Genomic DNA, 12375 nt, shown 5'->3' on the forward strand with positions numbered 1-12375 from the left:
GTTGTTGTTGCCGCATCGTGGCTGTAATTACACGACGCAACTACCCACCCACCACCACCACTACCACATCCCCCAACACCCTCCACATCTTCTGTTCGTGTTGTTTCCTCCGCGTCGTTCGGTATTGAACTAGCACAACCTTTTCATTTTTTTTTTAAGGGACTGGGATACTTCTTGATCTTATTTCATCCCACCACTTACAGAAATAGCACGACATTCGTATCCCTTATCCTCGACAATTTATCCACTTCCTACCCTCTCCCTTCGCTCTTCTGCTGGTCTGGTCGGGTACTTGATCGCCTCCATCCCCGCTCCATCTTCTTGATGCTGTCGACTGCGGATTCCCACAAAATGCGAATCAATTTTCGCATCTTTAACCATTTTTTAACAACCGGGGATTCATTCTTTGTGTCATACACACGATTCCACCCTATACCACTAGATATACCACTTGTGTCCAGGCAAGATCTTCTCCACCATACCAACACACATGTCTACTTATGTCATATGGAAATCTTTCTCGCCTCACCCACCTCTGCCTTTAACACACGTCGAAAAACAATGTTATTATCTCTAGTTGTTTTTGAAATTTGCAAAAGGTGTTGGTTTTAGAAAATGTGAGAAAGTGAGGACTGAACTCATTAAGGAATAAAGATGTGACACATGTTACATAAATGTAAGTTCACGAATGACTAAGTGTAAGCAAAAATGTGGCGACAAAACAAAAACAAAATGAAGATTAAACTGCACAAAACAAAAAATCTCTCATTGAATTATTGTTGAATGTGCCCGTGAAGGTATTAAATGATTTTGACTATCGCCTGATTTTGAAATAATAAAGAAACACTTTCCCTGATTTTAAATCTGTATTTTGGAAAAGAATGTGGTAAATGCAGCTACGGTTTTAGGTATAGTTCTAGTATTTATTTCAATCGTCTGTCCTTATCATCGTGTGATGTTTTGGACATTGATATTTTTGTCTTCAGTTTTGTTACCAGATGGACGAATAATAGTCTAACTGTTTAGCTTGTTTGATTTTTCTGCAATGTAAATAAAAACAGGAGAAAGGAAAACAAAAAGAATGAGTGTGAGCGCATGAAACCCACAAAGTATGTAACACACATAGTATCTAGCACAGAAAATTTGTGTGGTGAAAGACAGGAAAACCAAACGGACTGATGTAACTCTGTGTACACTCTTCAGTGACATTGCTTATTGTTTCATACACAAGGACTTTCATTGCAGGCAAAACAGTTTACAGCCACTCACATTCTCATCGATTTGGTGACTTCTTCTTTTCTTTCTCTTATCTTTTTTCTCTTCATCTTCCTTTCCTATTTCTTCTTCTTTCTTTTCCTTTCCTTCTTCTTCTTCTACCTCTTCTTATTCTTGTCTCGGGTGGAGCTGAATATCACAAACGCTTTCTGTGGGCTACACACGTGACAAGCTTTCTTGTTTCTCCGCTACTATCGATCTTTCCAGGTTTGTTCGTCCTACATGCTTCCAGATCGACTCCTGCCTTATCAGCTTAAATGGTTGTCGCTCTCAGACCCATGCATAGATGTCGAGATGGTCTTACTCACTACGTGGCACGTTGTCTGTTTGAGTCACCACGTAGTCTGAGATGTGAGATGCTTGAGTTCCCAGTCACTCACTGTTTGAGTCACTGTGAGTCGTCCGTATGAGGTGTACTGTAAGATCCCGGATGTGTACAGGTGGACTGCTGTCTGTCTCCAAGACCAACGCTCAGCCTCTTGCGATGTTCTCCGCAGTTAGTCTCGGCGAGCCTAAACAAAAAATGTGACTAAACCGGAAGCTTTATAGTAGCATACCTCCGTTTTAGTACTTAACTGGGAAAAAATCGTCTACCAGCAGTCCAGTAATATAAGTTCGTGGTGAGATCTGCTGATTTGAAAACACCACTCTCGAAATATCTCAATAACATAGTTTCGGGAAAATACTGCTCCACGGGACAGCAACACAAATGTTTTTTTTTCTTTCTCATTCAATTTCTCTTTAAAAGTTAAGCATAGCCGAACCTGATAAAAATAACAATATATAAATAGTAGGAACGCTATGTGTTTGGTCCATACTAGGCACTCCCATGCCATTTGTCTTACTTTGCTGTTGTCCTCCAATGACGATAAAAGTACAGAAGTTATCTATATTTCTCTATAAGACATTTCTCACTAGGGGCACATAATTTCACAGTTCCCGATTGTCTTAATAAAATCCTAAAGGATGCTTTGTACTTCTAAAAGAGAATAGTGACCCTATTCAAATATATTTGCATTTGTTCTGTCTGTCTGTCCGTCCGTCTGTCTGTCTGTCCGTCTGTCTGTCTGTCTGTCTGTCTGTCTGTCTGTCTGTCTGTCTGTCTGTCTGTCTGTCTGTCTGGTCACTGCACTGTATTTTTTTCTATCTGCTCAGTTTATGGAAGCAACTGTATGTGTATACAGACAACACAGAGCTCTAGACTCACAGCTCCTATGTCAATATACTGGACTTTGCTTCATCTATAATATAGTTTTCAAGATTTATTATTGATGAGAATCTTTTAGAAATGAATGCCCTGCTTGTTTAGACTAAGTGAAGCTGTGCCACAGACAAGTGAGGAGACCAATCAATAGCTTAGTCTTCGGTTCGCTTCCGCGGTCAATATAATTTTACCAGCAATTTCATCAAAATACGAGAGTGCCATTTCTCTTTTATTATCGAGCTAATTTGCTCTTGGAAATCTCAAAGTACTGTTCTCGATCTTTATAGTTTCCAGAAAGCTCTTAAGCATTGCTTGAAGGGCTGCCTTCAGGTCTCTAATAACATCGAGGAAAATTGAGGACACAGTCTCCGCCATGATGAAGGTATCGGCTTAAAAACGGCTTTCAGTCTTTCCTTAGTCCCTTTATTGGACAGAATCTGATTATGTTGTCAACAAGCTGTCGTTGGTCTCACTCACCAGCTTCAATCAGTGTAAAATCTTAAGCCCATCGATTACCGCCCCCGCCTGTAGTCTGAGACAGTATTATTAATAAAATATGGCCTAGATGTTTGAGAAAAACTCAAGAAATTCTTCCTCTTCTTCATCTGTTCCTCCTCCTCATTCTTATATCTTTTTTTTCTACTCCTTAGCCACAGATGATTTTTCTGTTGTGTGTGATGTATCTGTGAATTAAGAACGGACTAGAAGTAAGATTGTGTTTGAGTTTTTCATGATGGTGTTTTGGGGTTTTCTATGATGCACCCCTTTCCTAATCTTGATCTTGTGCCTAAGACTTGTTCTGTTCTTTTTGTAATTTTATAACTAAGTACTCTTCAAAATTACTGAAATTAATAAAGTTGGTCATTTGTCATTTGTATAGGGGAGGTGAACTGGGCATCAGATTTTTATTTTCTGCTTGACAAATTTAAGCCATAGTTCAGAATAATAAGTCGCGGAAATGGGTTATGCTGCCATGTCAATGATGGATCGACATTTAATATGTCAAAAAGGAGGGAATAAAGAAAAGAATTAACACGCTCTGTTTGTAGTGGTTTGTGCATCCCACCAGGCCAGTGGCTGCAGAGGTTGTGTATCAGGCATGTCGCTGATTTCGCATATTACAAAAATTCTTCGCACTCCCAGAAAAAAGTAATAATATCGATCTATTGCTGTCTTGCTGTTTTTCATTTCTAATATTTTTTCTCTCTCGTTTGCCTGCTTGCTCGCTCAAGCAATCTCTTGCTTCCACACCGAATGTCACCTTTTCTGACCATCTGCAAATTGGATGAACCGATGAATTTTCTTTCAGTTGTAAAGGGCCGTTAACCCGTCAGATGAGACAGATCTCCTTTCTCTCTTTTTTTTTTTCTCTTCTGCGCACATGCATACAGACTTGCGCACACATGCTTAATCCACCAGAACTGTGTTTGAAAAAAAAGATCTTGGTAGAATTATAACACAAGCGTTTTAATAATTTAAGAAAATCTACTCATTTTCTATCTCACAGACAACCCTGACCAGTATCAAGAATCAATACCGAAGACAGTTTTTCGTCAAAAGTAATCTAACATTCCTTTGAAAAGCGATCACTAGAAATGAACTTCGATTCTTGTTCACAGAGACTGGGGCTGCCTCCCGATGCGGTTGGCGGCGATGTTCTCCTGCGTGCATCACTGGCTCATCGTCAAGGAAAGCAGTTGTCGGATGGCGTGTCTGTCGGTCAGCCTCTCGACGACAGCTCGGCGCGGGTAGGAAACGAGTGAACAAAGTCTGCCGGCCTGCTGCCTGTATATCGACAATGAACCTGGCTGCAACGGCTCCAGCCACAACCCTCGGCATTGCACAAAAATGCAGCGTAGATATCTTTCGCCAGATCACGCAGAAATTAATGCCCGCAGCACTTTTTTCTGAATGGAAACTTTCCTTTCGTGGCAGTCCAGCCAAACTCCGTCTTTGTGCCGGCGGGGGGAGGCTGAACTTCCTATTGGTGCCGAGTCTGTGTTTGCAGAGAAACTTTTTCTTCCTACGAGGTAGACTTCAGTGCTGAGTTCTCAGAATTCTCCGGTTTCCAAGCTCCTGAAAATATCAGGATTAGCACAGCTCCGTGTTTGCGCACGTGCAGACGGCTTGGGGGATGAGTATCTAGAGGTGGACAACTATTGTGAAACATCCGTCTGCGGCTTCTTCCCTCGCCTGAAAGGGAAGTAAAGCTAGATGACAGGGGAAGAATACTAGTGCTTATCTCCCCAAAAAGCTTTGGTCTGAGTCTCCGATGCGCAGAAAAATGGTAATGTGGATTCCAATCAATTCAAGGATTATATGGCACTGACCTTGTTTCCAACACAAGAAAATCTGTTGTTAGTGGCTTCGGAAATTGTCGACAGACGAAATAACATGACTTTTCATGCAGCTACAACAACATAAATGTGGAGCCAGAGAAAGACCAAAGCTTAGAGTAAAACATTTCGGATAATCTTCTGCAGAAGGAAGAATAAATTTTGATCAAACAAGTTATATTTGCGGACAGTTTTATGCAAAAGTTACCTGATACCAGAGAGTAAACTCGTAACCATGTCGTCAGTGGGAGATTGTCTGTGTGTTGTTCTGCTCTTCACAGTCAACAGGAGGCTGCTATTGATTGCGACTGTTTCTTTGGCGGTAAGACAGCCAACTACTTTCTTTCGATATTTTTCTCTGTGCTATTTATAAATATCTACATAAATATTTGTGATAGTAAACGTAGTTTATAATCAGCGCTGTGGCTGAAAAGCAAAAATATGCATTGAAACACCTTGTGTGTCTTCACTGTTTAGCTATATAGATAGAGAGAGGAATGAAAAAAGTAAATGAATAAATACGATGGGCAGAGTTGAAGTAAAAAGCTCGACAGAGAAAACTAGATAAAAACAAAATGAATATATCTGATAGGTTTCATCATGATAGCCTCATTTCTACATGCAAATAAAACCAGTCGCCTTGCTGCAGAATATATTTTTAATGTTACCAATTGACAAACATCACCTTTTGTCATGTCATCTGCTGTCATGACACCCACTGTACTGACAAGTTTTTGTAATTTTTTAAAACCAGATCTTGTTAAATCATGCATTGTTCTTCTTCTTGATGTTTGAAGCTAAAAATAGAAATATCATGACAAAGTGTTCCGACAAGCTTCCCAGACAAAAGCTTCCTGTCCTTCTCCATTAAGTTTTAATTTCTCTGCTTTCTGCATGGCTTCTGTAAGACATGTTGCCTGCAGGATTACAAGTGACACTTTACAGGGTCTTGTGTGCAGCTTGAGGACAAGCCTTCAGAATGTTGTAGCACAGAGAAACAATTATACAAGCTAGGAAGACCATTTTCTGTCTGTCTCTAGGAAAGATAATGTGTCCTTCAGATAGACTTTCTCCTTGCTTGAGGCTGCAAAAAATTTGTAAGAACGAATATTGCACTTTTACGGTCTGACACCAGGAAAGGCATCGCCAGGCTGGCATCTTAAACTATGGCTGAGTTCTTTCAGCGTGAAAGAGCACCCGGGGTTCTTCTGCTTAAAAGGAGCACAGAAGAGGTCTGAAAGCAGTTAGGCTGGCAATCTAATGCACCTTTAACGGCCGCAGATTTTGGACATGAAAACGGATGCAATTACACGCTTTCAGCCCAGCAATGCAGTTTAAAAAAAAATCCTTTTACTGCCTCTTAATATCATGATGATTAGTTACAATGTGCTGTCACCTGAAGAGGGTTTTAGTGGGAAAATGGCTGGAAGCTTTCAATGCTGAAATAAAGTAACTGAAAACATGGACGACTGCTCATGACTCGGAAGAATTTAGCTAAAATTTTTCTTCCAACACAAAGAGATATGAGAAATACTCAAAAAAATTATTAAGACAGAAAGACAAACACGAGTAGATGAATAAAAGTGGAATGAGATGTGAGATATCGAGAGATAAATTTAAAATATTTGCATATAAGGGTGTATACAACACAATAGCAATACAAATTTGCAATCATCAACAAAATATATAGAATTTATAGCAAGTACCACCAGCATACAACAAATTAAATAAAAAATTGGACTACGATAACATTTCAAAGTCAGAGAGGAAAGGCAGAGAGTCACGGACACAATCACAAGACAATACTTGGTCCCGTCATCAGGTTGTCCTGGTAACAAGTAAATTTGCATGAAAGGATTGCACTAATTGCTCCTTCCAGAAGACCTTTCAAAAACTCGCGTATGGATGTCAACAGATCTCTTTTCCTATGAATGTTGTCTTCAGCATTTAGAGTTGTTCAGCCTTTGAAATGATTGCCCTCCTAGTCTAAAGTTACAGGCTTTTAGAGCGATTCCATTTTTTATTGTTGGAGTTATGCATACAATTTCATGGGCTTCTTTGATCGAGCCCCTCAGGCTTGTTTCATGTGAAGTCGGACTTGAAGTTTAGCCCAAGTTTTTCACCTCAACAAAGACAGATCTCTAGCCTGAGTATGTGTGAGGTATTGAAAGTTTTCACTATTGAGACTAAACTTACTCGAGTCGACCTGCTCCTTAGATAAGCGAAATAAGACTGATTATCAAGAATTCACACAAAAACCGACAGTGAAGTTTTTTTTATTTTGAAGGCTGTTTTAAGATATTTTGTACGATTTATATCAAAGTGCTGCTTGAGAAAACTTTTCTTGAAAATAGATTCTTAAGAGAGCATTAAATATTAAATTCAAGTTGCTCTTGAACAGATTTCTGGTCCATCCTTTACCGAAGAAATTAAAACGTGAAAGGTCTGGTTGTAACGAAACTGGTTCGCTGTGTTTTGTGAAGCCCATCCCTCTCAACAGTCTCTACTACCCCTGATAAATCAGGTTCCCACTGCGGGCCCTCACCATTAAGTTTTGCTGCTTCCTCCATCTATTGAATCTGATTTGATCGTCAAATCCTCTTACAGTTACTGCATCCTCAAGCTTGGCAGTTGCCTGGGATTTTTATTTACTTTAACTCGTTTGCCTCTACCGGTAAAGAGCTTGTGCCTTTGCTTCTGTATAAATTTGAGATGATTCTTTCTTTTGTCCATCACAGCTGGGTAGGCTAGCTGCTGTCTTTCCTTTAAAAAAAAATTCCTCTAATATTTTCCTTTTTACAACTAAAAAATGTCTTGAACATTAGAAATATGTTTGTTTTACAGAATTACCACTCTGGAGCAGGTGAACTCATGAAAGTACGTAAATCAAAGAACCTGGACACTTCTGCGTGCTCACCATTATGTTCTCTCCTTCTCCGAGTTTTCCAGCTCATGTTTTTATAGTAGTTTCTTTATAATAAGCTCTCTAGAGACTTCTGTACCAAATACATCTAAATCAATAAAAACTATCTTGAAAACATGATGATGTCTCTCTGTAGGTCACACGCAATGTTGGTACTCCTGGCTTGGCTACAAATTATAGGAAGGTCTGACAAAACTAAGGCAAGGAGATGCCAGCCTGCAATGTTGGGGATTGATATTGGTATTACAGGGGAGAGAACTGACACACATCCCCCCCCCTCTTCGTCCGTGTAATGTCCAACCCCAACCCCTCCTCTCGCAAGCAGCACATTCCCCATCCTTCCATCCAAATCATGTCCCTGCAATCGACCAAACATCCACCCCTGCCCTTTAGCAGAGACACTCTCATTGATTTCCAGCTTTTTGCCTCGCGCGCCTTCTATTCAGGTTTCTTTACTGTACTTGGAAGAAGAGCTTAGGGCTCGGCAGTAAACAACTCATATAAAAACAAATGTGAGCAGTACTCGCGAACACATGAAATAAACCGGAGAGACAGATCGATGGATAATGTTTTCAAGAGTATATATATACACACCTGATGTTCTCCAGCTTTGTTATTCTAGTTAACGACTCCAGTTAAATTTGTTCTCGTAAGCCAGCCTCAAGTTTCTTCTTTTTTTTTTTTTTAGTACCTGCATTTAGAATTTCCTTAAGTCCTCTGAAGCAGAATGTTTTTTTTTTTTCTCAAAAACCATCTAAGAAAGACAAATTCTCTAAAATGTCCGAATAATGATCTTGCTACTAAAAGATCCAGACAGTTGAAAAAATAGGCTTCGTTGAAGAACAAAGAAAACGACAGACTAAATGGCCGAACAAGAAGTCTTTACCTCCCCTCCTAAAGTTAAAAACGAAATAGAAGGGAAACAACTCCCATGACGGTCTCCACCAGGTCTAATTTCAATCAGTTTTTCTTTTTTTAGGCGTTGGGCTCCATTCCTGTTGCACACTTCTGCTGATGTTGCTTTCGAAGTGAAGGACAGCTGTGTTCTTGGAAACAATACTTCCTGCCCTGATCTTCATTGCTGCGTCAAACATGTAGGGAGGAAATAGAACTTTATTTTGTCTGCGAAAGGGTTTGAGCTATAGTTAAAAAGAGAGAGAGTGTGTGTAGATAGATAGAACCTTATAAAAATTTGCCATTGTATTAAAGACCACTGCAAAAGTGACATAACACCCTTCAAGCCATATCTTTTTTGAAAGCGCTTAAAGCTCCCAGCATTGTCATGCAAATGTGTTCTCGGTCATCAGCAACTTTTTTTCTCGATAGGTCATCACCTACAAGACCCCAGCAAGAGCGCCCTGGTGGGAACAAAGTGCGAATCTCTTCTGGGAGAGGATGCTCTTTGCCTCCGCTCTCCAGAGGACTACATGTGTGACTGCAAGCCCGGACTCCACTGTGCCATGGAGAGCTATCAGACCTTTGGCTACTGTAAAAGACTTCCACGGAAAACGTAGCTGTTCCAGACTAATGTCTTCGACTAAACGTGCTGGCAACCTTCAGAAAAGAAAAAAAAAATTTTTCTTGTATCTTCTGCATGGGTTAATACACAAGGACTACGCAAGAAATGTGTTTCTCTAACGTTTTCCAAAGTCGGATGCGCGGTCGAGCTAGCTGGATGCTAATACTTAGTCAGATGAAATCCTTATGAAATATTACCAGCTTATCTGATTGCTAGACCGGCAGCATTCAGCTCGCACCCTCGTTTTCCCAGATGGGAGTAGACCGAGACGTGTTTGGGGCTACCGTGAATGAAGCACTATCTGTTCCCAGCCAGCAGATGGCTTTTATCGAGTGAGGTAAAAGATGGGGAAAAGAAAAAAAAATGGCTTCGCCTTCCCTTCCATTGACTAGACATTTATTTAGAATTCAGTGGCCCAGTTCCAATAGGTTATTGGACATTGCTTTTTCTTAAACTTTGTGTGGGTGTGTGTTTGTGAGTGTGAACACTGTTTTTAAGGGTCACGTGCCTGAGTAGCCATCTCTATAGTTTCTCATTGCATAATGAATATTTGACATAGTGAGTAGCTAGTTCTTTTGTTTATTTTTTTATACCTATTCCACACTCAACTTGGAATATTCTGTGCTGTGTATAACATCAGTTACATAAATTATCTTAGCAGAAGTGTACTGTATTCACACATTTAGTGTCTCACACATTTAGCGTCAAGCCAAGGACGGGTTTATTTTCCTTACTGACTTGGTTTGTAGCAATAAAGGTGTGTATTGAATATAGTTTTCAATAATAGTTTCTTTTCTTACCTGCCCGAAAAATTAAACTAATTTTTTATCATGGTGAGTATAAATGTTGATTTCTTTCTATCTAATGACTTAATGATAATGTTAATAAAGTTAGAAGAAGAAAAAAAAGAAAAAAAGCGCAATAAAATGGTTTTTGTGTTGCATTTAAAACGTTATACTTGAACGCTCATACTTAGATATGAGGGGTCTATGTCTTTGTGTGTGTTACTAAGAGTATATATGGTGAGACTGAGTGAGAAGAGACCTTATGCAATTATATTTAAGGAAGAGAGAGCTGAGAGAGAGAGTGTGTTATACACACACATTCACGCAAATATATTTCCAATTAAAAAGGCAAAGCGACTATATCTTTTTTTATCGTAGTAAAAAAAAACTCTTATCTAAATTTAAAAGAAAGAATGAAAGAAAGAAAAAAAAATGAGCTAATGTACTACCTTGAAAAAGAATAAACACATTCTAGAAAGTGTTGTGAGTTTTACAGTCACGTGCCATGTACAAATGATGTCACATTCATACAACAATGACTTGGCACCCTCAGCGCCATTATGTGTGTTTAGCCGATGTCAGAGGCAAGGACACATTTTCCATACAGAGACACAAACATGGCGGTAGCAATGTTGGTTGACACGTCAGACCACTCTGGCAAGGGCAATCACTCGGGGAAACTTCTCTTCTGCATGCTTCTCCTGCAGCGCCCATCTTCTTGCAGTAGACATAGGCGGAATCGAACTCGTCCACTGCGCAACAGTAACCCGTGGGACAACCTTCATTTAGGTGGTCAGCCCTTCGAGTACAGTGCATCTCTATTGTATCCTGAAGAGAAGAGCAGATTTTTTCAATATTCTTTCTTTCTTGTCTTGTTTTTTAATTTCTTTCTTTCCTTTTTCTAAATCTCAGAATCTAGCTGTTCCATCACGAGAGGATTTGAATTCACAAAATGTGGAAATTACTTCATTCATTTGCTGCAGCATTAGAAGCAATTTTTGGAATTAAGCAGTACACCTCTATACATAGCGGTATGTCAAACTCACGGAATAAATAAAAAAAAATTAAAATTTAATAAAAAATATGTTTAAAAATCGTTATATAGAAATATATAAACATTATCAATGATTTTGATTGCGTTTTCCTGCCCCACGAATGTATTGTTGCCACTCCTGTGCTTGGCATGTGGCAAGAGAGGATACAGGACACATTGTAGTCTACCAAACCTTCACCTCTACCACACACACACATGCGAACAAGCTGTCCACAACAAGAGAGTGGGAAAAATGTGTATTCAAATAAAATTTAAAACATTCATTAACTTTGCAATGTTTGCACTACAAACGGTTCGCTTTTGTCCACTGCTCAATAGTGACTTCGTCGAAGCGGTCACCTGTTTGTGGAACATTTTCAAAAGACATTGTGCGCATGCGTCAAGCAAATGAGTGGGAAAAAATAGTTGTGTCTTGTTGTTTATTCACTTCAAAGTAATCTTTTTCACCTACCTCACTCAAAAGATAAGGGAAATACAACATCAGAGATTATTCGCAAAGCTCTCACCTGTGCTGAGCATAGTATGAGAAGATTCATACCGACAATTGCTAGGACAACTGACGATGACTCCATTTTCTCGTCTGTTGCCAATTTTTAAAAATAAAATGCATGTTAAATATAAGTTTCAGTGAAAGATAAGGCAAGGCTTTGGATTTTTTTTTAATCAGAAGGTGTACACATTATTTTGTCTGCACCTAGAAACTGATAAGATCAAGACACAATATTCAGCCAGTCGTGATAGGAACGGCAGATTTGTGGGGGTTTTTTGTGCAGGCTTGACAACCTGCAGAACCAGATCAAGATATTTATCATTATCTATTGTTTTCTTTACATGTATTTTTATTATAGAAGCATACTTTTCTTAGAGCTGTACGCTGATAGTACTCGAATTAAAACCTTTTGCGAAGACCTTAAACCACAAGTAACTCCAGCAGTCAGGACTGAACGCCCTGTTGAGAACACAAAGCCAAGTGTGCATGGGTGGGCTAAGTTTTCCTGTATGTGGGCTGGTCTCCAAATTTTGAACTTAAAATGTTAAAAAAACCATGCCAGGTGACTGCACAACAAACCTAGTGATAGTGGAATGAACAATAAGTGAGTACACAATGGCGTTCAGTGACCGAATTTATTGTGTAAAGTAAACCTGTTTGAATTCGCTCACAATAAAACTTTAAAACTACACTTTCTTTTGAAGGCAACCACTCACGATGCTCTCATCGGCTACATCAGACATGTCAGCCGTGTTATTTGTTATCTTAGCTGAAACATTCTATTGCCTC

The 12375-nt window shown here is 39.4% G+C and overlaps 1 long non-coding RNA gene across 1 annotated transcript; it reads left to right on the top strand.

The window, feature by feature from the left end:
• Positions 1 to 4082: 4082 nt before the first annotated feature.
• On the top strand, positions 4083 to 9303 carry LOC112566369. The gene is made up of 3 exons (XR_003099572.1): positions 4083 to 5137; positions 8718 to 8832; positions 9065 to 9303. It is a non-coding gene; the product is annotated as an uncharacterized LOC112566369 (long non-coding RNA).
• Positions 9304 to 12375: the final 3072 nt, after the last annotated feature.

Source organism: Pomacea canaliculata, linkage group LG6, assembly GCF_003073045.1.
Source record: "Pomacea canaliculata isolate SZHN2017 linkage group LG6, ASM307304v1, whole genome shotgun sequence".
Taxonomy (NCBI): Eukaryota; Metazoa; Mollusca; class Gastropoda; order Architaenioglossa; family Ampullariidae; genus Pomacea; species Pomacea canaliculata.